The sequence below is a fragment of the Heteronotia binoei genome, chromosome 21 (assembly GCF_032191835.1).
Source record: "Heteronotia binoei isolate CCM8104 ecotype False Entrance Well chromosome 21, APGP_CSIRO_Hbin_v1, whole genome shotgun sequence".
Classification (NCBI taxonomy): domain Eukaryota; kingdom Metazoa; phylum Chordata; class Lepidosauria; order Squamata; family Gekkonidae; genus Heteronotia; species Heteronotia binoei.
Genome location: NC_083243.1, coordinates 68,599,774 through 68,627,739, shown reverse-complemented (window position 1 = coordinate 68,627,739; position 27,966 = coordinate 68,599,774).

The following is a 27,966-nucleotide window of genomic DNA, read 5'->3' as shown; positions in this document are numbered from 1 at the left end:
CCACCCCCGCCCACCATGTGATGCTTATAGAGAGTCTACCAGAGAGGCCCCTCCATGCCGCTGAGGTAGCTAGGGCCATGGGTAAAGACCACATCCTTGTACGCGTTTTAGACTTGGTGGGAAGGGGGTGGCCCCAGGGCAAACTGGACGCAGAATTCAGGGCATTTGCATCACGCAGAGAAGAACTGTCCATGCACAAGGGGTGCCTTCTCTGGGGTAGCAGGGTGGTGGTCCCCCCCCCCCCCACATTGCGGAAGCAAGTGCTGGAAGCCCTACACAAAACACACCCGGGGATAGTGCGCATGAAGGCCCTGGCACGTAGCTATGTATGGTGGCCGGGGATGAATGAGGAGATAGAAGGGTGGGTTCGAAGGTGCCAACCCTGCTAAGAGTCCTGACCTGATCCACCCAGTGCCCCTGTCCACCGCTGGGAGTCCAACAGAAGGCCGTGGTCCCGGTTATAACTAGACTTTGCGGGGCCATACCATTCTTTATCTTAGTCGATGCATACACCAAGTGGTTGGCAGTGATTCCCGTAGCTTAACCCTCTACTGCGGTGGTGGTCAGAGCCTTGCAAAGGGTCTTTTGCACTCATGGGGTTCCTGAGACCCTCGTCACGGACAATGGGACCGCTTTCACCTCCCGGGAATTCCAGGAGTTCTTGAATTGGTACCTCATCCAGCACATTCGGTCCTCCCCTTTCTATCCAGCTACCAATGGCCAAGCAGAGTGCATGGTGCACACCACTAAAGAGGCCCTGGGTCGCATTGTACAGGGAGATTGGGATCACCACCTGACAGCCTTCCTATTTGATAACAGAATCACCCCCCAACCCCATCACCGGGTTAAGCCCTGCCGAGTTACTAATGGGGAGGAAGTTGATCACGAGGCTAGACAGGTTGCATCCTGACCAGGCTATGGACCTCCACAGCTCCCCTGAAACCAGGGAAGCCGCTAGGGGATTCTTTCCAGGGGATCCGGTATACGCAAAGAACTTTGCAAGCGGGCCGGAGTGGTTAGCCGCCCAGGTGCTGCGGGTCACCGGGTCCCGCTCCTACGAGGTCTTGTCGGAGGGGGGCCAGATCCTAAGGAGGCATATTGACCAGCTGCGCCATCGCACATTGCCAGAAGAACTGACAGCGATTGGGGGAGCGGGAAGCAGGGGAGTTCCAAGTTACCCCGGAAACTGCCCAGCCTATGCCGGCCGCACCGACTATGCGGGCGGAAGAGCACCACAGCGGAGGGAGCACCCCCCCAGAGAGGAGATGCCGGAACAGCAACAGGCGGCAGACAGCCCTTTTCCGACGTCACCCCACCATGAGGAACCAGCCGCCTCGCCAGCCACGGTGGCCACTCCAACTCCCCAAATATCCCCAAGGAGGTCGACCCGGGAACACAGGGCGCCAGCCTACTTGAAAGACTTTGTGTCTTGAACTAGGGGGGAGGAGTATTGTGTCTTGCATTTCAGTCCTGAAATTACAACACAGCAGACACTACGGAGGTGACCAGTGGAAGTCCACTGGTCCCCGGAGGTAGCTCCGCAAATACGCTCCGCCAATCAAGATCTGTGGCAGGAAGTTTAACTGGCTAGGATTGGACCTGGCCAGACTGAGGGTTGTTCCGGGGTATGTATATAATCGGGACCCGGCCCATGTTGTTTTGTCTTGTGATGTACTCGCTAATAAAGCATGTTGCCTTCAACACGGCTCATCACTCAGTACATTACACCTTGATTCTTCTTCTCTCTCTCTCTCTCTTATACAGTCTCTCACACAGAGTAGTATAGCAAATATCAAACAACCGATTGCTCCTCCAGCCAGCTACATACACAACAACACCTACAGCAGACATCTATTTGTCAATTCTACACCTCCAGCACAAGTTATTCCATTGAGGGGGCCTTTCCACACATTATCCATGTCTGGGCAGAGCAACCTTCCCTTTGCCTTAAAACCCACTAGAGTTTCCACTTGCTTCTTGTACCTATATCGTGGATACTTTTGGCTATATAACAGAAGCACAGCTATGGCAGGTGCTTTATAACCCCAAACCTGCACACAATAATGGGGACAAAGTTGTTCCTGACTTTCTAAAACTAAAAAGTCTGTGTTTGGTGAGGCCCTAAGTGTATTTAGCCAAGGCTTACTTAGAGTATAGAATCAGGTTTCATGATCCAATTCCTCATCATCTTTTATGAAATGTTTATAAGACAATGACATTTCCAATTCACTCCGGTTCACAGGGGCCTAATTCAGCCAATGGGCTTCCCAAATCCTGATTGCTAAAATACTTTCCCTTAGCCTCTAACCACAATCCCAACGATTCGAATTTTGGACAGCAATATTTACAGACAAATCCTCTGTTTCCCCCAAACTCTTAGCTTTCACTTAAGTGTGGTCAAACCACAGAATCCAGCTCCAGTATCTGCCTAAACACAAGTAAAGAATAAAAAACCCACAAAAATTGACTAGGGCTTATTATAGGTCTTCAGCTTATTATAGGTCTTCAGCCTGATCAGTTAGTTGCTCCTTTGATGGCTTTTTCCTTCCGAGTGTTGAGCACGTCAGCTAGCGTGACGGCAGCTAGGGGTCATCTAGTTGCCTGTGAACCCCACTTTGCATATTAGGCCACATTCCCTGATATCACCATTGTTTCACATAGGGCTTTTGTAGAAAAAGCCCATCAGGAACTTGTTTACATACTAGGCCACACCCCTTGACATCAAGCCAGCCGGAACTGCGTTCCTGTGCGTTGCTGCTCAAAAAAAGCCCTGCCTTTACTGATACTAATGGCTGCTAATGATCCATTTGAATCAGTGACATCTTTATGCAGGTGCAATTTTGCAAAAGCCCAATGGAAAATAGTTTGGCAAGCATTCATGGCTGATTGGCACAGAGTGAATAGATTGTGAGATCAGCTGGTATCTGATCAACACTTTCTTCTTCTTCATTTGTGGAAGTTCATGGCAGCTTTTTAGTTTGCAGACTTATGTTCATGAACCATTTCATGCCCATCCCTATCCAAGATCATAACAGTCCTATGGACCAGAAAGATTCCAGTAGACACAAGTAAGTAGAAGGTAGCCTTCTTTTTGCTGCCACCCTCAGTTGAATATTATAATGTCCATAACTGTGACAACTATGACTAAGGCATAGTTGTTTGGTGGTGGGTCAAAGCTTGGGTATAGATGCAAAGTAGCAATTGTGCATGCTTGTTTAAGCTCAGAGCCTTGTTCTTTGTTTGATGAGCTCCTGCCTTGGTGTAGTGGCTTATAGAATCAGGCCACTGGGGTTAGGTTATTAAAATGCCAACCTGAGCAGAGTTACACCCTTCTAAGCCCATTGAAGTACATAGCTTAAAAAGGTATAATTCTGTTTAGATGAGACTGTCAGTTACATAGTGTGTCTTGAATCATTCTAAAACTCCTAATAGGTGTGAATTATCAGACATTTATTAAAATAAAGGGTTTTGTTTTCCTCTAAAGCACTCATTAAAATTTTAAATGAATCACCATGTTTAACAACAAGAACCATGTTCTTTTCAATATCTTCCAATGTGCCTATTTTGGGAAATATCCAAACACTGGGGGTGTCAGTAGAGATAACACCTTTACATTTGTGCTGCTCACTGACCTCAAGGCTAATGAATAAAAAGGTCAAGGCTGAGGAAACCACACAGTGAAATTAAATGCAGCTTCTCAGCAAGTTTCGGCAGGCTCAATATTATTTGGCCTCGTGCCACTGTGTTCAGAATTAAAAGATGGATTATTGTGGATTTGTTTTCTTTTGGGAATTAGGACTGGCACCGGCTTAGCTTCAGTAGAGGTATTAACCGAAATGCATTTCTGTCATACAGCTTTATCCCATTTAGCCACTGTGACTTTGGAGTGACTTCCAAAGCAATCCAATCAGAATGAGTCGGCAGATTAATGTTAACTTTCATGTCAGGACAGCAAACAAAATGAAGCAGGTAATGCACACCCATGCGACAGCTAGATACAACAAAGAACACCCCAATAATAAACTTGGTGGAAGGAGGCTGTTCAGCTAACAAGGGTTTTTTCTCCCAACAAAAAGCTATATTAAGTCTGTGACTGACTAAAATTGTATGTTGTCATTCTTGGCCAGGGCAGTCCATCACGGTAAAGGAAAAGCTGCATTTTATCCATGTTGAATGTCTTCAGGCCTCAGGCAGGTGGTCCCACCCCCTGCATTTCCTTGGCACTTGCTGAGCTTAATCATGAGAAATGTCACCAAAGAACCACTTCAAGTCTAGAATAAGACTGACTTTACATTTGGACAGAGATAACAGCTGGATCTCATTTCTTGACGGAAGTGGTACAAAGTTCCAGCTAAGTTTTTGAAGCAAAGAAGAAGTTACAGTAAATGTGTGATCGCCAGTGCCACAGAAATGGCCAACATATATTCAGCTACCTTTCTTCCTCAATAACATTTAATAGAACTTACTGATATTCCATATTTCACTACTCATTATTGTGAGCAAGAGACAATGTGGAGTGGCAGATGGGAAAGGGTACAGGTAAGTTGTACTAGATAGACCAGGCTAGCCTGATTTTGACAGATCTTAGAAGCTAAAATGGTTAGTATTTGAATGGAAAACCACCAAGAAAGTCCAGGGTTGCAACGCAGAAGCGAGCAATGGCAAGCCTCAGAACACCTGTAGGAAGGGTACTGGTTTTGGTGATCCAGATCTTTCGTTAGTTAACAGAGTGCACTTGGATTTAATGCAGCAGTACTTGTTCCTGACACTACTATGTGTTTGCAAGACTACAAAGTTACACAGAAGCCACATTTCAAGTTGAATCAAAATAATAACTACTTTATTCTAGAAATACATGCTTGAAATGATGAGAACATCTTATAGGACATTTATGAAAGTCTATAATGACTTGGTGCTTGCACAGGGGACTACTATTACCTTTTATGAGATGACTGTGAAGACTGCTAAGAATGACTTCTATGTGACCTCTGTTGCATCTGCAAGCTCTTGCCCAGCCCAATTGTTTAGGACAATTCAGTCATTAACTTCAGACAACCAAAACGATGGAATATTGGCTATTGGCTGCGAGGCATTTGCAAGTTATTTTGCAGATAAAGTCTTGCTGCTCTTCCAGGACCCTGTGGCCACAATTGATAAAGAAAGTGGAAGCCCCTTGTCCATCTTTGTGTCCAGTTTTGGACTGATTCAGCTGACTCTCCTAGGAAGAGGTTGACAAGGCCCTGATGGCTGCAGTAGCGTGGGGAGGGGGGGGGCGGGGAGGGCGGATCGCCCCAGGTCTGGGGGTCCCCGCATTGGCATGGGAGCCCCCAAACAATGGCCGTGTTTCTCTGCGCTGCGAGGGGGGGAGAAAAAGAATGGAGGCGCCCGACAGCGAGGGGGAGCGTGCGCGCACGGCGGAGGAGGAAGGGGGTGTGGCGGGGAGGGGTGGGCGCACGCACGTCGGGGCTCCTCGTTCCCTTCCCTTCCCCCCTTGAAGCAGGGCAACTGGGCCCAGGGAGGAAGAGGAGAAGGCGGCCTGGCCTGGAGACCCCGAGCCTCTCCGGCGGCTGCTTCCGGCCTGCTCCCCCGAGCGCGGCGTGGCGGCAAGGGCAGCTCCAGCCCCGGACACCCCAGCCCCTCCTCGGCCGCCTGACGGAGCCGCTCGAGCCACGTGCGGTGGGGTGCGGGAAGGCGGCGCTGCTGCCTGGACGGCTCCCCACCCCAGGCACCTGCGGGCGGCGCGCGGCTCTCCTCCTCCTCCTCGTCTCCTTCCTCGGCGGCCGGGCGGGCTGCGCACCTCACAGTGACTGGTGCTTGCACAGGGGAGTACCTTTACCTTTAGCATGCTGGCAGGGGCTTGAATTCAGATTGGGGCTGCAGTATGGGAGAGGCGGAGCTTAACCCTCCCCCCCCATGCTGTTTTGTTGACAAATAGCTGACCAGGCCTGTGATGTGCTCCCTGGGGAGAAAATGAGGGTTGCCAGCTCCAGGTTAAGAAATACCTAGAGGCTTTGGGGGTGGAGCCTGATGAGGGTGGGGTTTGGGGAAGGGAGGGGTTTCAGTGGGGTATCATGCCATAGAGCAGGGATGGCCAAACTGTGGCTCGGGAGCCACATGTGGCTCTTTCACACATACTGAGTGGCTCTTGAAGTCCCCACCAACCTGCCAGCCAGCTTAGAGAAGGCATTTGTCTCTTTAAATCACTCCTCCAAGCCAAGCCAGCTGGGAGCTTGGAAAATACATTTAAAATTAAAGTTGCTTTCTTTCCAGCTCTCCTCCCTCCCCCATCTAGTTGTCTTCCTTCCTTCTAGCTCTCAAACATCTGGCGTTCATGACTTATGGCTCGCAAACATCTGACAATTATTCTATATGGCTCTTATGTTAAGCAAGTTTGGCCATAGAGCCTATCTTCCAAAACAGCCATTTTCTCCAGGGGAACTATCTCTGCTGCCTCCCAGGAGATCTCCCACCACCACCTGGAAGGTGGCAGCCCAAGGAAAAACACAAGCAGCATATGGTTGACATACAGGCAAACCATGGCCCCTCGGGAGGCAATTGGGGTTGGGAAAAATCCCCCCCCCCTTCCCAGTGTTCTAAGCCTGATCAGAATCAGGGACCCTGTCACTACTATTTACTAATTTTAAAAAATGGAAATCAGGGTACATATCTGCCAGTATTTTATTTAATTTAGCAAAGTCATGAGTTAATTTGAAGCCCGCTGCATTACTGAAGGAGCCTGTAGAAGATTATGCGGTCAGAGCTTTGCATTTTTTGTTTTCAGATTTCTGCAGGACAAACCCTGTTTTATTGGATGCCCTGTCCTGTTGATAGTGTTTGATTTAAACTATGTAATCCTGCCTTGAGTCTCATGGAGAAAGGCAGAGGCAGGCTATACATTACAAATAACTACAAAAATCAGGTCCACAAACTTACAGAAATGTTTTACTATACCCATCTGCGTGCGTATACTTACGCTAGAAGCATGTTGCTCTTTGGGAAGAGAAGACCAACTTTCTTGCATTTAAAAAAACCAAAAACTTTCCCCCACCTGGTCTCCTGGAAGAGATTTCTGCTCGCCACAGGTGACTAGGCAAGTGTCTGTTTGCAGACCTGATGTGGACGGATGCTTTCTTGCCGCAGCTTCTCTTTCCAGCAGCTGATGTTTTGCTATGTGGGACAGTGACCCTTCCAGGTGCAGCTTGGGGTGGAGTTTGCTATTTGGGGATGGGTATGATTTATTATTATAGATTCAACTTGAACTCAGCAGCTTGTTTTGTTTTCCCGAGAACAGATTATTATTAGTAGGGCCTGCATCCAACTTCTGAATTTAACCAGATTGGGCTTGGGTTCCTTGTTATTTGGAGCAGGATGTCCAAGGAAAGGAAGGCCTCTTGTCATTTTAAGGATCCTGTAAGAGAGAGGGCAAGCTCAGCTTGTGTCTCAGGGAAAGGAGATAGTAAGAAGCTGTATCAGATGGAATTCCTTCTTCGTAGGCCTCACCTCCTTGAGAGAGCCGGTTTGGTGTAGTGGTTAAGTGCGTGGACTCTTATCTTGGAGAACCGGGTTTGATTCCCCATTCCTTCACTTACAGCTGCTGGAATAAAGAATGGCCTTGGGTTAGGCATAGCTATCACAGGAGTTGTCCTTGAAAGAGCAGCTGCTGTGAGAGCCCTCTCAGTCCCACCCACCTCACAGGGTGTCTGTTGTGGGGGAGAAGATATAGGAGATTGTAAGCCGCTCTGAGTCTCTGATTCAGGGAGAATGGCGGGGTATAAATCTGCTCTTCTTCTTCTTCTTCTTCTTCTTCTTCTTCTTCTTCTTCTTCTTCTTCTTCTTCTTCTCCATTGACTAGTATGTGCAGCTGCATAACAATCCTTGGATGAGGTCCGCCAACTATTCTTCTACAAAATGACCCCTGCTTCTTCGGCATGTTTCTGAAAGGTAGAGAAGACAGTCCTGCAAAGCGGCTGGCCTGCTGTTTGTAGGGAATAAGGCTGAGTTGCAACAGCTGAAGAGGATTCACCTATGAAAGCCATATGATATGCAAGCCATATGATATGCTTGCAAGCCATATGATATGTTACATCACCATATGAGGTTACATCACTTCCTGTTTCCAGCAGGGCTCCCTCGCAAGTGGTGGCCATCTTGCGGAAGTGACATCACCAGAAGTGACATCATATCCTGTTTCTGGAGGCGTGCACACACATAGGGGGGCCCACATAAATCTTGGGCCCCGGGCCCCCAAAGCCCTAGCTACGCCACTGGATGGCTGTAAGGTCCACCACTTGCCTCCTTGATCCTATCCTGTCTGCTTAAAGCCTGCAGTGATGCTGTGTGGACCCCCCTGGGTAATACAGTCAACTTATCCATGTCTTCAGGGTTTTTCCCAGTGGGACTTAAGGAGGTAGTGGAATGACCACTCTTGAAGAAACCATTGTTGGAACCAATAGTCCTTCTGCCCAGTGTCCAACCTCCTGTTCCTAGGCAAGGTGGTTGAGAGAGCAGTAACCAAGCAGTTTCAGGCTGTCTTGGATGACACCGCCATCCTGGATCCATTCCAGTCTGGCTTCTGACCATAGCATTGAGACCAACCGGTTGCCCTCACAGATGACCTCTGAAGACACTTGGATTGGGATGGGTCAGTGCTGCTGGGATGGTCACTTGCTTCTGGAGGCTGAGGCACAGGGACATTGTATCTGGTACTTCCAACAACACCTCTTTCCTTGAAAATCCTATAAGTCAGTTGCTACTTTACAGCACTTTCACCACCACCCCTGGATTTAAAAGAGAATGATGTTTTCAATTGCAGATTATGCTTAATACCAACTTCGACTCTTGGTAAAGGCTTGGTGCAATTATCATTATGCACTGGCTGATGATCAAGGAATTCTTATTTCATGTAGTATCCTTTAATCAGCTTTGATTGTCCCCATAAGTTAGTGGGTTACATCACCCAAATCCACACTGCATCTCTAGAGATGATGCAAAACTGTATTTTGGGTTTCTCTGACAGCAGCTATGTGGTCATAGGATCTGGGAGACCCAGGTTTGAATCCCTCCCTGCCATGGAAGTGTGCTGAATTACCTTGGACCTGTCAACATAACCTATGTCACAGGGTTGTTGTTGTGAAGATAAAAATGACAAAACAGATATTGCTTTCAATCTCTAGTGGGAAGAAAACTAAGATATAAAATCTAAATAAATATATAACAAGCACAGCTGCTTCGTATACCAGTTTCCCACAACAGTGTACCTTTCATGTATGCATTTTGAAACATCCATGTACATACATTTGCCAATTTTTAGCTGCCTTGGTGGTCCTTCTAAGGGCACAAAAGCAGGATATAAAATTTGTAAATAAGTAAATAATAACCCTAATCTGATTAGCATGTAAGTTATATAGGATGTCATGCTTTTTTCCTCTCTTTGTACTCATACACTGAGAGGAGCAGCAGGATGGTGAGACAAAGCTGCTCAATGGTGATGCCAATCCCTTTTTAGAACAGGTAGGTCCAGCAATTGCCCCTCCTCATGATAGCCCTGTCTTGTCTGTTCACTCTTTCCAGCAGCCAGCACACCCTGACTGCACCCCATCTAAACTGGGCTTCCAATGTATCAGGCACCTGTGAAAGTACTCTTTTGTCTTGCTGTTGCCCTGGCCGGAGCCAGCTTACCCCATTCCCACTTCTACTAGACAGTCCCTCATGCATGTTTGCCATGCAGAGCTTCTCCAGTGAGATAATAACTGTGGCTCTTCCTCACGCTATTACATGAATATGGTGTCACATGCAACTAGGTGGGTCCAGTGCTGCCATTTGTGTGTGTGTGTGTGTTGAAAGTCTGGTCCCAGGTCTGTGAGTTTGAAAACTTTGCTGTAATGCATTACTGATGATGTTGTTCAGTTAGAATTGGGCAAGAGAGTTAGAAAAGCTTTTTCATAGGATCTTAGAGTTGGAAGGAACCTCCAAGGTCATTTAGTCCAATCTCCTGCACAATGCAAGAAATTCACAAATACCTGACTTCCACACCCCCAGTGACTTCTGCTTTATGCCCAGAAGATTGCAAAAAACCTCTAAGATCCCTGGCCAAACTGGCCTGGAGAAAATTGCTTCCTGACCACAATGTGGCAATCAGCATTTCCCTGGGCATATAAGAAAGGGCCACGATAACTAAGCACTGATGCAACCCTTCCTGCCCTCCCTCTCATGATCTGCACAGATCTGTTCACAGAATCAGCATTGCCCTGTTTAAAAACCTCCAAAGAAGGAGAGTTCAATGTTCTTGAGTCCACTACCTCCCAAGGAAGCCTGTTCCACTAAGGAATTGCTCTGTCAGGAAGTTCTTCCTAATGTTGAGCCAGAAACTCTTTTGATTTAATTTCCACCCATTGGTCCAACCTTCTGGGGCAACAGAAAACAACTCCATGCCATCATCTATATGACAGCTCTTCAAGTTCTTTAAGATGGTACTCCTCTCCAGGCTAAACATAACACATGAATTCCATGTGTTAATCACTCCTTGGGTGAAGAAGTACTTCCTTTTATCCGTTCTAACACGACTGCTCAGCAATTTCATCGAATGCCACGACTTCTTGTATTGTGAGAAAGGGAGAAAAGTACTTCTTTCTCTACCTTCTCTATCCCTTGCATAATCCTCATAGGACATGGTCTCCAGACCCCTCACTATCTTCCTCACCCTCTTGGTTGTGTTCCAGCTTGTCTATATCCTTCTTAAATTGTGGTGCCCAAAACTGAACACAATACTCTAGGTGAGGTCTAAGCAAAGCAGAGTAAAAATGATACCATCACTTTGTATGATCTGGATACCATACTTGTTAATACCTATAGATTGTTGATACCTATAGGCTGCTGATTCTATAACAATGCTGATTCTTGTGAACTTAGGCAGATCATGTAAAGGAGGGCAGGGGAGATACTGTGATTTTCCTGCATTGTGCAGGGGGTTGGACTAGAAGACACTGGAGATCTCTTCCAACTCTATGATTCTATGATACAACCCCCCCAAAAGGTCAACACTATGCTGGGAATTGTTAGGAAGGGAACTGAAAACAAATCAGCCAGTATCATAATGTCCCTATATAAATCGATGGTGCGGTCTCATTTGGAATACTGTGTACAATTCTGGTCACCGCACCTCAAAAAAGATATAGCATTGGGAAAAGTGCAGAAAAGGGAAACTAGAATGATTAAAGCGTTGGAACACTTTCCCTATGAAGAAAGGTTAAAATGTTTGGGGCTCTTTAGCTTGGAGAAACATCAACTGTGGGGTGACATGATAGAGGTTTACAAGATTATGCAAGGGATAGAGAAGGTAGAGAAAGAAGTACTTTTCTCCCTTTCTCACAATACAAGAACTTGTGGCATTCGATGAAATTGCTGAGCAGTCAGGTTAGAACGGATAAAAGGAAGTACTTTTTCACCCAAAGAGTGATTAACACATGGAATTCACTGCCATTGGATGTGGTGGTGGCTGCAAGCATAGACAGCTTCAAGAGGGGATTGGATAAACATATGCAGCAGAGGTCCATAAGTGGCTATTAGCCACAGTGTATTCTGTCTCGGGCAGTAATATTCTGTATTCTTTGTACTGGGGTGTGGGGCAACAGTGAAAAGACTTCTAGTGTCCTGGCCCCACTGATGGTCTTCCTGATGGCATCTGGGTGTTTTTTTGGGTCACTGTGTGACACAGAGTGTTGGATTGGATGGGCAATTGGCCTGATCCAACATGGCTTCTCTTATGTTCTTATGTTAAAATTGCATTTGCCTTTTTTAGCTACCACATAACACTGCTGACTCATGTTCAGTGTATAGATCACTAAGACTCTCTAGATCCTTTTTGCACATACTACTGCCAAGCCATGTCTCCCCCATCCTATAATTATGCACTGGATTTTTTTCTATCCAAATGCAGAACTTTACATTTATCCCCATTAAATTCATTTTATTTGTTTTAACCCAAATTTCACACTAGACCTTTAATCCTGGTTTAGCCCTGTCCCCAAGCTGACATTTTATTTATTTATTTTAGTATATTTCTATTCCGCCCATTCCCCGTAGGGCTCAGGGCAGAATACAACATACTATAAAACAATAAAATACAATAAAAACATTTTATAAACACATTAAAATCACAAAATCATAGAGTTGATTTCTCTGATTCTAGTGTAGAATGTCAGTTTGGGGACAGGGTTAAACCAGGATTAAAGGTGATATTGGTCCCACTTTTCCAGCCTGTCAAGATCATCCTGTATCCTGACTCTGTCTTCTACTGCAGGCGTGGCCAATGGTAGCTCTCCAGATGGTTTTTTGCCTACAACTCCCATCAGCCCTAGCCATTGGCCATGCTGGCTGGGGCTGATGGGAGTTGTAGGCAAAAAAACATCTGGGGAGCTACCATTGGCCACCCCTGTTCTACTGTATTTGCAACCCATCCCAATTTAGTACCATCTGCAAATTTAATAAGCATTCCCTCCATTCCTTCATCCAAATCATTTATAAAGATTCTGAACAAAACAGGTCCCAGGACAGATCCTTGAGGCATTCCACTTGTCAGTCCTCTCCAAGAGAATGGGGAACCCTTAACAAGCACTCTTTGGGTGTGATCTGTTAACCAGTTACAGATCCACTTAACAGTAATACGATCCAAACCACAACAAGAATATAAGGTGAAACCTTATCAAAAGTCTTACTGAAATCAAGATAAAATATGTTTACAGTTTTTAATTATCTGAGTCAAAATCTATTTGGGTTTGAATCAGATCATAAATAAAATTGGCCTGGTCTGCATTGACCTTTCTTCACTTTTCCTTTCTTTAAATTATACCTTGCAGCAGCAGTGACAAAATGTTTGCATTTTTTCTACAGAATAGAAAATTTCAGGCATTACAGTGTACAGTTCCTACCCTGAACGTGGTCTTAAAAGGTCAAAGAAAATATCTCCATTTATTGTTATGTCCACTTTCTGAGGAAGATTTTTAAATAAGGCTAATCCACGATTTGTTGTTTCTACCAAGGTTATGAAGTATGCTCTGCTTGAACTGGATGCCAATTGTCTAGACAATCCTGATGAAAGCTGATTTCCTAAGCTAAGCCCATTTTCTATATGGCATGTTCTCTACTGTGACAGTTCAGCTCAAATAATTTTTTTGAAATTCACTTTCCATATCACTACAAACCTAGTTCCCTTCATCCGCCAGTACCTTTCCATATCCTCTTATGTCTATTATTTTTATAGAATCACAGGGGTACATGACACTTTAAATGCAGATATGCTCTGCTTGCTTCAAGCAGCTTACAGGCTAAGACCCTGGTGGTTACACCCCCTGCTTAACTTTGCAACATAACTATGCCTTGCAGACTGATCCTGTACATGTTGATCTGGGAGCAATTCCCACTGCGTTCTTTGTGGTTCCCCATGGAACTATACATAGGATTAATCTTAGTTTCTAAAATTGCAGAAATTGTATCTCCCTGTAAAACACATTCAGGTTTACAATCATTGTTTATGATATAATTTAGGAAACTGCAATACATGAGCATGTCTTTAGAAGGTGATCTTGGAATGAATTTCTGTTTAATAAATACTTACCCTACATTAAAATTATAACTTGCTTTTCTGGCACACCATTATAGGACAAAACTGGAGAAAAATACAGAGGTCTGTGCTTTTAGAGCTGGCTACTTTGGGGGAGGAGGATGAGATCATTAGCTTCCAACAAAATAAATTGGGCATTTTGGAAAGGTGAGGGGCATAGCACTTGAAATCTCTCACTCTTTAATGTGAATTAGGTTGCCAGCTCCAGCTGGGGATTTAGTGGTGGTGCCTGAACAGGGTAGAATTTGGGGAGTGGAGGGGGACTTCTGCATTGCATTGAAATACCACAGAATCTGCCTTCTAAAACCGCAGTTTCCTCCAGGGGAACTGATTGCTGTAGTCTGAAGATCAATTGTAATTCAAGCAGACACCTGGAGGGTGGTAACTTTAATGTGGATGTGGACATAAAATGACAGATCGTGATGAGGTAGGAGAGGAAGAAATTGCAGGGCTCTTCTAAACCAAGAGTGCATATCCCTTCAGGCCATTGCAAGATAAAGGGGGAAATAAAGGCAGTTTCACAATACAGTGCAAAGGAGAGGACAGAGAAGATGCGCACAAATTCATATCTTCATGTGACATTTCTAATGTCATCTTCAAGAAAGGACTTGGTGCACAAGCAGAGTTTACATTTAATGCAATTAGAAAGTCACTTGAAATGCACTGGAACAAAGATGAACAAGGAGACAGATTGTAAGGTCAGACCAGCCGTGTAACTTACAGGGAAATTTCCTGGTGGGCTTTTGCTGCTGGTGGTACTATGGCATAGTCTTGTAGCACTGCATGGGCACTTGTCTAACCTTGCTCCAAGATCCTTTCTACTTCCCAGTCCACCCCTGATCATAATCCAATTTGGTTCATAGGATGATGTAGTGACAGTCATCAAGTTTTACTGGAAACTTTTCTAACTGTAAAACCACTACTGCTGCAGCACTTTTTGCCTGTCTGTGAATGCTGATTAAGACAGCAAATATATTAGGGGTGGAGGGAGTGACTTCTCAAGTTGCTGTGGAGAAGGCAAAAAAGAAAACAGGATGCTAGTGCTGCCAACTATAGTTCTAGAGGAAATTCCTTCTTGACCTTGGAGAAGAACAACCAACATAAGAGTACACCAAACTTGCATGCTTCTGTTAATACAAATATAAAAAGAACTGTGGATCAGTGTGGGAACATGCTCAGAATGAGCCAAAAGCTGTGGGTTCACTGCCTTTACAGTTCTCTCATTTGGTTAGGGCAAGCCACACCCACAAAAGGCATATGGATTGCCAACAAAAGCTTGACCACCTTGGGCCTTTGTAAGCTGGAAACCAGGGGCTTTACTCGTGACCCACGTATCCTGCATGATTTCTAAATCTAAGATGAAATACCACAAACCTGGACCACAAATGCGAGTCCCAATCTGCAATGCAAAAATCAAGAGCTGTGGTATCTAGTTCCTAGGGTTGCCAACATCCAGGTGGTGGCTGGAGATCTCCCTATATTATAATTAACAGAGATCAGTTCCCCTGGAACAAATGGCCACTTTGGAAGGTGGACTCTATGGCATTACACCCCAAATTCCCCCTCCTGAGGCTCCACCTCCCAAATGTCAGGTATTTCCCAACCTGACACTAGCAACTCTACTAGTACCTTGGTCTGTTAATAGTCTTATTTCCCAAGCTAAATATCTGCTAGATAAGGCAAACACTTGAAATGCTGTCTGTTCAGGATATTATCAAGATTAATAATAATCCCTTCTCGCTTTTTAGCTGTGCCAATAGAAGCAGTCTGAGTTTTCCCTTCTCGATATGATGCACCAGAAACTCCAGAGACACTTCATTTTCAACAATCCATTAACTCACTCTTGCACACAATATCTAACAGCATTAGTCCCATAGCACTAATTTCTTCAATAGTGGTTCATTACCAGCACTTAACAACCCCCTTCTGGTCTCTAATTAATTACCTTGTTTCTGAATCTTGATGAAGGAAAACTACTGTCAAGGGCATTGTTTGCTTAATTACCCAAAAGCTCTAGACAAATGCTCAGAAATTAATGCAGAGATAGAAGGCTCTCACAAATTCATCCGCTGAATAGTGTTTTTCTGCAGAGTATAAAATTTCAAATAATCATGATTTCACCTCCCCACCCCCCACCCCCAGTTGTGAGAGCTGCTTATGTGTTTATTGACTTAGAACTTGTAATGTCAACTTCAGGAATCAGCTTGAGGCGGCTTTTTAAAAAATAATTTTAAAACACCAAAACATTGAAAGATGTTAATAAAAACCCAGCATTAAAAATGTCCAAGTTCAGCATAAAAACCATACTTAATCTTGGTAGCCTTAGGGTCTAACTAAGCACAACAACACAGAGTCTCTTTAAATGCAGACCTGCCACAGTCATTTTTGTTGTGTTCCTTAGGCCAGCCTGGTCTCATCAGATCCTGGAAGCTAAGCAGGGGTGGCCCTGACTAGGATTTGTATGGGAGAACTCCAAGGAATACCAGGGTCATGAATAAGTCAGCTGTGACTTGACTGCAGAGAGAGAGAGAGAGAGATGATGATGATGATGATGACGACGATGATGACGACGATGACTTGGTGATGCCACAACCTCTAGGAGACATTCTGCTTTAGCTAAGTTTGGAAAACAATATGAACTACCCTGACTTGTCCTAAATGAAACTGATCAAAAACAAACAAAATATATCCACTAGTTTACAACAAAGTGTGCATAGCACAGCACATGTTTGTACATTGCCAGAAGCAGAAAAAACTTTCAATAAATTCAGTAAACTCCCAAAAAAGCATATGTGTTCCATTAAGAAGTAATAACAGTTAAACTACTGATTTTTTGTCCGAAGTTGCAAAATAAATTCAATTTGATGAGATAATTCATGGTTTCACAATGAAAATATACAGTAATTGTTCTGTGTATAATGTTTGCAGCAATACGGGTCTATTAGAAAACAAAATCAAAACTGTGACAGGATAATATTTTGAGATGAACCAAAATTGTTGCAAAGCTTTGTAGGGTTCTTTCCCAGGATAACTAGCAAAACTAGCAAAAAAGAGGGGAGAGATATTTGGAGGCATAGTAGAAAAGCACCAGGGTGGGCCATGATGTAATTTCAGAAATGTAGAAGATGTAGTTTCAGAATTCAGATAGAAACTTTCCTCCCATGACTTCTGGGATTGTATATTTGTGTGAGGAGGTATCAGCTTCAGTTTGGGAAATTCATGGAGATTTGGGGGGTGGAGCCTGAAAAGGATGGGGTGAAGAGAGGGATGAACCTCAGTGGGTTATAATGCCAATGTAGTCACTTCATCCAGATGAACTGATCTCTGTTGCCTAGAGATCAGTTGTAATCCCAGAGAACTCCAACTACCACCTGGAGATTGGCAACCCTATTTTTTACAAGTTTGTACTGGGCATCAAACAAGATGCATGGGGCCTAGTACTGGGTGTTAGTGAGGTAGTTAGTCACTCTTTGGGTGATTTCCCACACAGCTTACCGAGGAGCAAAGTCCCTCCTCACCGCGCAGCGTCTGCTCGGATTCAGGCAGTGCCGCACCTTTTGCATTGCTAACGTAAACTAGGGTTTTAGCGATTTCCATGACACGCAAAAGGTGCGGCACTTCCTGAATCCGCGGAGCAGTTGGTGGGAAATCCGAGCAGACGCTGCGCGGTGAGGAGGGACTTCGCTCCTCGGTAAGCTGTGTGGGAAATCGCCCTTTCTCTTTACAAAGGATAGGGACTGCTGTGAATGATGTAGTTCAGCCTTCTTGGTAACGCAAGTTCTGCTGGTGTATATACATTAAAATTTGTAGGTGACCATATGGGGTAGTTAGCATTCAGAGTAAGATTACACTGATGCCAAGAAGACTGTTAAGTGAGCTGCAGTAAACAGTCTTATAAGAATCAGCAGCCTTTCCCATCTGCTTTTCCCCCATAGGGAACAGAAGGCAATTATGGATACAAGCCAAACACTCCTAGCATATCAAGGGCACTGTATTTCTGTTCACAGTAATTTGAAGAATGGGTGCCATTGAGGAATGCCTGACTTTTTTTCAATGCTGTTTTGAATTTCTTGAAGATAGAAGACTATGTCCTCTGGATGGCTAGTGTAGGAATCACTATGTGTCAATGTTCAGAGTGAACTAGAGTTGCTCTCAACATTCTGTACCTTCTGGAGTGTGTTTGGGCTACATTAGGCCATAACTGAGGCGGGGGTGAGGGTCCAACGCTGCTGGATCTTCTGAATCTCTCAGAAGCTTTTGATACCATACTATCCTTTCTAGGTAGCCTTTTAGGACTGGGACTTAGAGGAACTGTTTTGCAGGGATTCCAGTTCTACCTAGAAGGCTTTTTTTTAATGAATAAACCTGCAGGCAAGAATAATTTTTATGCACTTTTTGGACAGCACATAAACTGATAGATCCTTTATCAAGAACAGGGTTTTGTTTTTTTTAGCAGGAGCGCACAGGAACACAGTTCCGGCTGGCTTGGCATCAGGGGTGTGGTCTAATATGCAAATGAGTTCCTAATTGGCTTTTTCTACAAAAAAAAAGCCCTGATCAAGAATAGCTTGTTATTATTTGGTTTTGTATCCTTGGGCTTAAAGCTGGGTTGAGGCAGACTAAGTTATTCTGCTTTACTTATCACACAGGTAGTATCTTGTCGATAAAGTGTCAGCCTTCAAAAGTGAAGTACATTTTAGCCATTGATGAGCCTCTTAATGCCAAGGAATTGACTTTGCTTAATGTCAAATGACTGATCTACTTATAGTATCACTACAAATATGCAAGTAGCACTTTAGTCCCAACCCTGTGTTTTAGGCTATCTGTTCCTGAAGAACTCTGTATCTTTAATTATGCTTTTATTTATATACTAGGAATAAGGCCCATTGTGAAGAAAAAGACAACAGGCTCTAGAAAGAGAGTGTCCCCCTTGCCATCTTCCCACCCACCCAATTGAAGGCATTCACTCCCCCCATCTCTAGGGATGCTGATCTCTGCCATCTGTAGAGCAGTTGTAATTCTGAATGATCTCCCTCTGCCACTTTGAGATTGGCAACAGTGATTCCTCAGGTCTGAGGTCCCACCCTTCCTCAAACCCCACCCTCTCCAGGCCCCACTCCTTAAATCTCCAGGAATTTCCTAACTGAGAGTTGGAAACCCTATCTCCTTCCCTTTATCTGCCACTCTGACTTCAGATTTCTATCACCTCCCTCCTCCTGGCAGCCTCTGTAAAGGCAAAGGACAGTTTTTCTTCACAGTGGGGTGGAGGACCAAGGCAGCTTACATCACTCTCCTCTCCCCCCCCCCTTTGATCTGCACAACAACCCTGTGAGGTAGATTAGGTCGGAAGTGTGTGACTGGTCTGAAATCACCCAGTCAGCACTGGACCTGCTGGGCTTGCAACTCCACCACCCCCACCCCACCGCCACTTGGAGTGTGATTCTGTGCTTCACATAAGTCCTGTTATGCTGGCACTGGGTTCTGCTGAGGGGATGTGCTAAAAGGAATGACAGGATTGCCCACTGGAAACAATGGAGAAGCCTGAAAGCCCATTGGAAATAATGGAAGCTGGGAGTGCCAACTGACTTGCATGGGCTCAGTTTAAATACATCACAGCACAAAATAGTTGCAATGAAAATACAAAGTCAATTGTAAATTAATGTTTCTGGGTCCAGACAAACTGGTCTGGGGCTGGAATAACAGATCCCAGAGTGGAAAGGTGGCAACAGTGATTCCTCAGGGGGAAATGACATTGTACCTGTCTGAAATCCCACTGTTTCTTAAACCCCCTCTCCAGGCCCCATCCCTTAAAAATTCAGGAATTTCTTAAGGAGTTGGCCACCCTATCTCCTTTCCTTTATCTGACCCTCTGACTTCAGCTTTCCACCACCTTCCCCCTCCCTGCAGCCTCTACATAAGCTGTCTTTCTCCACAGTGGGGGGAGGGAGGGGGAACCAAGGCAGCTTACATCATTCTCCTCTCATAACCCCATGAGGCAGGTTAGGCTGGAAGTCTGTGACTGGTTCAAAATCACCCAGTCAGCTCCCACAGCAAGAACCTGGGTCTGGCAGGCCCCACTCTGAAGCCCTAACTCCTCTGCCCACCTCAGACTCTACCACATAATCTGGAACTGCTATCCATAGTCAGGACTGGCTTCAATGAGTTCTGCCTCAGAGGCCTATAGTGAGACCTTTCAGACCAACAGTCTCTGGCTGATTTCCCACTCATCCTACGCCACTCTGATGTTCCTCTTTTCAGCGCAGCGTCCTTCCGATTTCCTACTATCTGCCTCGGGGCTTCAGTTTGTGTTGCCGTTTTTGCATGGTAAACAGAAACCACTAAAAACAAGCTGAAGCCAAGAGGCAGATAGTGGGAAATTGGAAGGACGCCGCACTGAAAAGAGAAATGTCAGATCGGCGTAGGGTGAGTGGGAAATCGGTCTCTCTCTAACAATGCTGCCCTTAAGCACAAGATTTCAGTCTCTCTTTCTCTGTGTATTTGGTCTGTTGGCACAGGACACCATTTTTTTCCCCTTTCCAAAGGAGTGCTCAGCCAATCAAAGGAAGCCTTTCTCTGGTTTGTCTCCCACCTTCTCCCTCCCTCAGTCATTCTAGGTTAGGGTTTCTTTCTGTGCTCTGTGAATCAGTACAACAGGTGGCTCAGCCAATGGGAGAGCAGGGAAAGCCAATAACTGCCAGAACTAAGGTTAGTTGCATTTCACTGAGAGAGCAATAGCCACTAGGGTGGGAGAGAGGAGCAGGCTGAACCATTGGCACACAAGTACTCTTGATTGATAGTTTGATGGGCCAAAGATTGATGCAGTGCAGTCTCACCCAGTCCCAACCAATGAGGGAACTGGGATTTCCCAACATGAAACCAGTTTTATGTCTATAGATTTAGAAACTGCAAACCATTTTTCTGCTCTAAAAGTCCACAAAATGATATACAACAAAAATCAAACCAAATTTAAAAAATCAATTTCACATTTAACATATTCAAAAGCTCAACTTTGAACCTTGTTTAGATCTCCCTCATTCCTTCATTACACTTGAAAACATCCCACTTACATAAATTCCAGAACCTTCACTATTTACCTTATGTATCTGACAAAGTAGATATATATGACAGAGGTGCTGTAGCCTCAGACTGGGCCCTTTAAACCTGGGGTTCACTTCCCAGGGCATCCTCCTTGGCTTTCCCACAGTGCTCCCAGGACCTTCTCTTCTGTGCCACCTCTTAGACTTCTGCTCCCACAGTCATTGCCTGTGCTTACCTTTCCTCTTCTTGGTGAGCTCAGTCACTCACAACAGCTTGTTTAGTTTCCTCTTGAGTTCCCCAAAGCTTTTACCGCAGCTGCCTCCTCCACTCCCACAGCCAGCAGCCCAGGGCAGCTGAAGTGTTCCCAACTGTTTTTCTGCTCCTCCAGCCATGTGCAGCTCCCCCAGGCAACTCTAGTTGTCTTTGCCCCCCTATCCCATTGGCTTGCCACCTCCCTTTAAATGTGCAGCTTGCCAATTCAGGTTCTACCTTCCTGACAGTGTCTCCGCACCCTCAACAGCCCAGCTGCATTGTCTTTGGGTCAGGGTGTCTGAAGTCTTCTGATGCCACTTGAGTCTTGTGGGCTGTTCTAATGGTCACAGTGTACAAAATTTCAAGCTGCAGCTGACTAATCTTTAAGGTGCCATATGACTTCTGTTGTTGCTGTACTGGACTAATAGGAAGCTCCATAAAAGTTAAATATTATTCATAACATAATAGAATAAACTCTTGTTCACTTTTTGTTAAACACTATTTCCCACCCTAAATGGAGAAGGTTGTTAAATTACATTATTTGGTGATGGTGTCCAAGGAAGAACCATGCCAATCAGAAACTCCTTATGTCTTGCAATGGCAGTTTTTTTTTCAAACTGGAATGCATATACTGCTTTTCCTTCTTTGCAGATCTGGTTATAAAAGTTCCCTCCTGAAAATCATCAGCCATTATGACAAAGTCATCTCAAGTACTTTTTAAACATTCTTAATTCTTGCAGAGTGTTTTGTTTGACTCACAAGAACCCATGCTGACATGGTGCTATGTAGCCTGAGCAAAATGTCACTACAAGGTTCACTGCTGCTGCTACTCCCCCCGCCCCCCCCCCCGCTTTCAGGATGCGGATAATTAATCCTGTGGCTTGCGCATGACAGTCTTCCGAGGATTCCAGAACAGAAAATCCTGATGTCTGCTCCTTCCCTTTGCTGCAGTGAGTTTAATCCATAAGAAAAAAAAGGGTAGTAACAAGCCTCCAAACACTTGTGTTTTGTAAAATAGACTAGCTTTAATATCAAGGCAATGCTCTGTTTTCCCAGACAGCCATCTTCAAACAAAACAAAACAGAGGCATTCTATAAAGTCATATTGCATATTGAGTTTCACATAGTGTAGTGTCTTCTCTTTAACAGCTTCCACTGAAGTAAATTTAGGGCCAAATTAGATTTTATGGCATTCACGGGTCTGACCTGTGGATGCGAATGCCATTTTAGAGTCTAACTCAACCATTCAAAAAAGCCACAAGGGCTGGATCCCTGTTGGACCCAAAGTATGGCAAGACCATGTGGTCTTGTCCCCCGCCCCCCCCCCCCCCATGCCTTTTCAGCTGTCAATAGGGTTGCTGGGTTCAACTCAGGAAATATCTGGGGACTTTGCGGGTGGAGCTGGGAGACTTTGGGGGAGAGCCAGAAGACTTTCTCATTCCAAATAAACAGGGGGGTTGGGGGTAGAAAAATCCTAGCAGGAACTCATTTGCATATTAGGCCACACACCCTGGCATCACAATTGTTCTGCGCAGGCATTTTTCACAGGAACCCATTTGCATATTAGGCCACACACCCTGACACCAACCCAGCCAGAACTACGTTTCTGTGCATTCCTGCTCAAAAAAGCCCTGCAAATAAATAATAAAAATACAGCAGTGCAGTAGTTCCCCTGAATAATAATCATTTTCTCTTCCTCTATTTTGCCTTCAAGGGGTTTCCCAGCAGTTGCAGTTCCACTAAATGAAAGTGAACACATACACACTCACAAAGCAGCCAAAATAAATAGTTTGCAAACCCATACTTTTGTGATCTCACTGGGACAATTAACTCATGGGAGTTGCTGGATGCAGCAATCTGCTGTACTTCAATTAACTTCTTCAGACTTACACAGGAAAATGAAAGTACTGAGCAAAGCAGTCTAGGGGGTGGAGTTTTCCTCTACCCCATAATCAGGTTCTAGTTAACTCTTTACTATCTCTTTTACCATGCAAACAATTTCTGAAAGGAATGCAAAACAAACAGAGGGACTGGATTCTCTCTCTTTCTCTGTTATACACTTACTGGGAAGAGCCATGTGGCTCTGCCTGCTTCCCCCCCTCCCACCCAGAACTTTAGTCTCACTGTGATTTAAAGGCACACACACCCCTTCCAAAACACAAGCAGTTTGCAAATTTCTAAACCTACCAAGATGGAAAAGCACATCAAGGATGTTGGGCAGGGCTTCCCTCCACCAGCCAGCTGGCTGCTGGTGGGGAGGAGACTGCAAAACTGGGGGATCTCCCACTGGAACCTGGGGGCTGGCAAACCTAGCTGTCGAAGCAGCTGGGACCCCATATGTCAGAGGTCAAGGTGCAGCAACCAAGTCCCCAGTGGGGTGCACTCACCCTCAGCTCATGTTTCCCACAGCTAATGTGAGTGGCAGCAGGAAAAAATATAGTCATTGTCCCAGTGGCATAATATTACTTCCAAAAGTTACATCAGTCCTATCTAAGAAATAAAGGGACACAATCAGTTTTGCAATAGAGTTTCTGGAGATTCCTTGAGATGACTGATGTCAATTTCTCCAAAAATGATGTTCCAACATCTCCAGCAGGGCCCCCCCCCAAGGGTCCAAATACCTGATTCCCCAGTACTACACTCTGAAACCTTCTTTAGAGGTAGGATGAAAACCTCCACAGAACAGTTCCTCCCATCCTAATTCTAAAAGGCAGTCCAAAAGTATACCATGTTTGATGGTATCAAAAGTCACTGAGAAATCTAGGAGAATTAACAAGGCTTCTCTTCCCCTGTCATCCACCAGCATGACCAAGGTTGTTCTAGTTCCTTAACTAGGCCTGAAACCAGATTGGAATGCATCCAAACAATTCACTTCATTCAGGAATTCCTGAAGCTGTCCAGCTGCCACTCATTCAACCACCTTGCTCAAGAATGATACATTTGAGACTGGGAGGTAGTTATTCAGCTCTCCTGGGCCAGAGTAGCTTTCTTTAAGACTACATACACTACAGCCTGCTTTAAGGATAGCATTTACTGTCTCCAGAGGCCAGTCCACCAGCCCCCTCCCACCCTGGCAGATTTAAGCAACCAGGAGAGACAAGGGCTGTATAAATAGTTGATAGTTCTCAAACTCTTCACATTCACAGCTGAAAGCTGAAAGGTATCCCACACAAGTTACCTCTCCCTGATCCTCATACCTGTTGCTACCTTTCACATTCATTCAGACATCCAGAAGGCATAATATCACTAAGATATCAGCATGGTTGGAGTGACAAGAAGTGAAGATTCTGGGTGGTAAGATTTTCATTGGCTACCAGGTAGTTGGGTTAGTGTGTTTAGAAGAAGAAGATATTGGATTTATATCTCACCCTCCACTCAGAGTCTCAGAGCAGCTCACAATCTCCTTTATCTTCCTCCTCCACAACAGACACACTGTGAGGTGGGTGGAGCTGAGAGGACTCTCACAGCAGCTGCCTTTTCAAGGACAATCTCTGCCAGAGATATGGCTGACCCAAGGCCATTCCAGCAGGTGCAAGTGGAGGAGTGGGGAATCAAACCTGGTTCTCCCAGATAAGAGTCTGCACACTTAACCACTACACCAAATTGGCTTTAGTGTGTTGCAGCAAAATGGACACATATCTTGTGACAATATGAAGATAAATTTTGTAGACTAGATCCACTCAATTGGACTCTAGTCCCCAAAAAGTTATGCTAGAATTCTGAAAAGTCTTTTTAGGTTTCTGCTTATTTTATCATGTTCTTCAGCCATCTAGAATTCTACCTATCTGAACAGCAGAATACCTCCATGAACAGAACCAGTTTCCTCCCTTGGGTGCCCGAACACAGTATATAGCTTTAAAGTATTCATTTTGATAAATATATTTGTGCTTGTAACTGGCAAGTTAGCCTGGAAGCTGGGAACAGCCTTGCAATGATTGTCTGGGCCGCAGCTATGGAAATGAGAATGTAGTGAATTGAAGGGGCTGGCAGAAGGAAAAAAAACCTCAGAATGTTAGTCTGAAGTTGGAGCTTGAGTATTGAACAGTGTGAAGACTGATACTTAAGCTAATCAGCTGTTGTGAAGTAACTGGAAGGAGCTGAGAACAGCCAGTGGGGTTGAGTTCCTTGAGTGGACAGAACTGGGCTAAGCTTCTGTCAGAGAGAGAGTTATTAGTCAGAAGGGGGTGAAAACCAGGCACCTTCTGTGAGGAGAAACTCTCTGTGGAGTTCTGTCAGAACACAGGGCAGACTCCTAGTATAAAATCAGAGAACACTCCAATATACAAATACTGTGACTGGATTCTTGTGGCTAGAATGGGATCCCAAGAGTCAGACTAGGAATCTAGCTGGGACTGAGACACACCAGGTGTTGAGGGACTGGTTAGAGCACTCAAAAGGGTGTGAGTCTGGTGAGCTAGTGTGTATGTCTGTGAGGGAAAATTATCTAGCACAAGTCAGGAGTCCTCAGTGTGTGTGGAAAAGAGTGAATGTCAGTTTGTTATTTTTATGATTCAAAGATGCCTAAATTTAGGACTATTCCATCTCTGCCTAGTGTTCCTAGTGCCAAGTAGGCACTGCCTGCCTGTCCAAAGTTTTTATATAGTTCTAAAATCTGCCAGTTTATAAAATATCAGCCTGATACATCTGTTGTTTAGAGATTGATTATTTTAATAACCATCTGTTGCCAACTGATTTGTTATTGATCAACAAATTAATATTATTTTACCCCTCTCCCTTACCTTTTGTGAACCAATAAATATTCTTTATGGTTTCTGAAAAGGTCTGGTGCCTAATTTTTTATTTCTGACAGGGTTTTCATAGAGTGAGCCTGAGGTACTGAGAAAAGGTGACTGGGGAGAAATTCTTAATGGTCACCCTCCCAAGCTGACCCTGACCGGTTCCTCACAGTGTCATACGGCATGAAGTGACATAGTCATAACTCTGTCCCGACTGCTGTTCTACTTTTTCTTCCTCTGTTTAGTGCAGCATTCACTGCACTCAGAAGAAGTAGCACTTTTTAAATGTCGATGGGGAAATGTGCCACTAGAAAAATAAGGTATGTCCTGCAGCCAGCTATCCCCTGTGGATCTGTCATGCTCTGATATTTATGAACTTAATTTTCCCCATGACACTTCTGGGCAGCATTCCAGGTCAAACTAGGATTTCCCATCAGTGTAAAATATCTTTCTCTTCCCAAGGTTACCTCTGTGGCAGCATTCCTAAAGTGTTGAACTCAAATCTTTGATGTGTCGTATTCCCCCAAACTAACTAGCGAAGTACATTATTTGAGAAGTCTCCTTTCAGGTACTGCATTACAAACTACTTTGCATTTCCTCCCTCCTTGAAACAGATGTGAAGATTGAGCAGATGTTTGAAATTCAAATGGAGCATTATGTCATAAGTGTCTTAGTGTTTAACAGAAATGTTGCAATTGAGTTGGGTTTAAATGGCTCCTGTTCCACTTTAAAATAAATTGAGTGGGAGTTCAAAGTGGAAATTGGAAACAGTCGTGTGAATATTGATATGGATTTTTATTCTGAGATTTCAGACTTCAAGTCAGATGTCACCTGCAATGTATTTTACATATTTTAAAGCTCTGCTGAAAATAGCTGTGGAGGTTGAATTGGACTTGAAACATAACATTGGCTTCTACTATTTTGTGTTGTTAATAGTGGCATTTTGTACCTACACAAGTAGACTTCCCCTGACTGAATATGCTTTGTCACTGTTGGAAAAGCAACATGCATCCTTGATTTTTTTGATTTCTGACAGGGAAGCATCCTTGACCTGGATCAGAGCACTGCATTATGAGAGCCATACCATCCAATCCTAAAAACTCCATTAAGGAAATTTTGCATGTGACTTTCTCCTTTGAAAATGAGCAGGTGGTCAAACAGATATTTAAGGATGGAACATACGATAGTGTATGGAATCTGTATACCAAATTCACATTCAAAATTTCCATTATTATGTCACAAAGTAACAGAGTTTGAGTAAGCAATTTAAAGAACTTTGCTAACCCAACTATGGGAAGAAAAAAACAAACTGTATTATTAAGTTGCTTGTTTTTGTTCACTTTTGCTTTGTGCTGAGCTTTGTAAGATCATCAGAATCAGAGATTAGCCCAGGCCAGAAGCAAACATACATTTCTGCAACTTTTTAAAAGCTATCAATTTTTCAGTAGACCTCATCTGAGGACATGGGCTTATTTATTTTGAGAGCACATAATGACAAGATTTGTCTAAAATCAGGACAGTGGCAAAATCCTTGCGACTTAAGTTCCAGATTTTTTTTCTAACAGGCTCAAGATGATGAAAACAAAGGGGAATACCTGTTAAGGGCTCTTGCATACTCCAGTTCCCAAACCAGGGAAAATCTACCAATACAACACATTGGAAGCCAGCCAATCAGAGTGATTATATAGAATCTGATGATGTCTACTGGAATGGTTGGATAATAATGAAGTAACATAATATGATAGCATCATGTGACTAATATTAGATGGTGATGCATGCATAAATGATGCATAAATGAATGGAAAACAGTGGGGACAGGAAAATCAACTTTTGTTCCCTTTGCATGGCCACGAGAAGTCTCCAGACATACTGGGCATTTAGTTTTATGGCCTGTTGGTGAACCCACCAGTGACCTGTTTTAGCGGCAGATTCTGCATAGCCTCCCTTTAAGCATGAACTCTACTTTTATCTTAAAGCAGATCTTTGTGCCTGGCGTGGGGATCAGTCCACTGTGGAGGGGAGAAGGAGACATAGACACACTGTGATGGGGAATCCAACCAAAACTTTTATTGATTATAGCTTCCTCTGGTCTTTGCACAGCATAGTGTGATTGACGGCCCAACTGCCTGTTGGGGTAACTAAGGGAAAAGGTCTGGTATTAGGGCTGAAAGCAGCAGAAATCACTGTTCCTACTCATCAATGGTCAATGTGTCAACCCTAGGCTTGGCATCCTGCACCCCTTAAGGAGACTCCTCTTTATTGGCCATGCATGGAGCCCACCTTGCAGAACCTGTACTATGTTCCCCAACCAATACCTAAATGC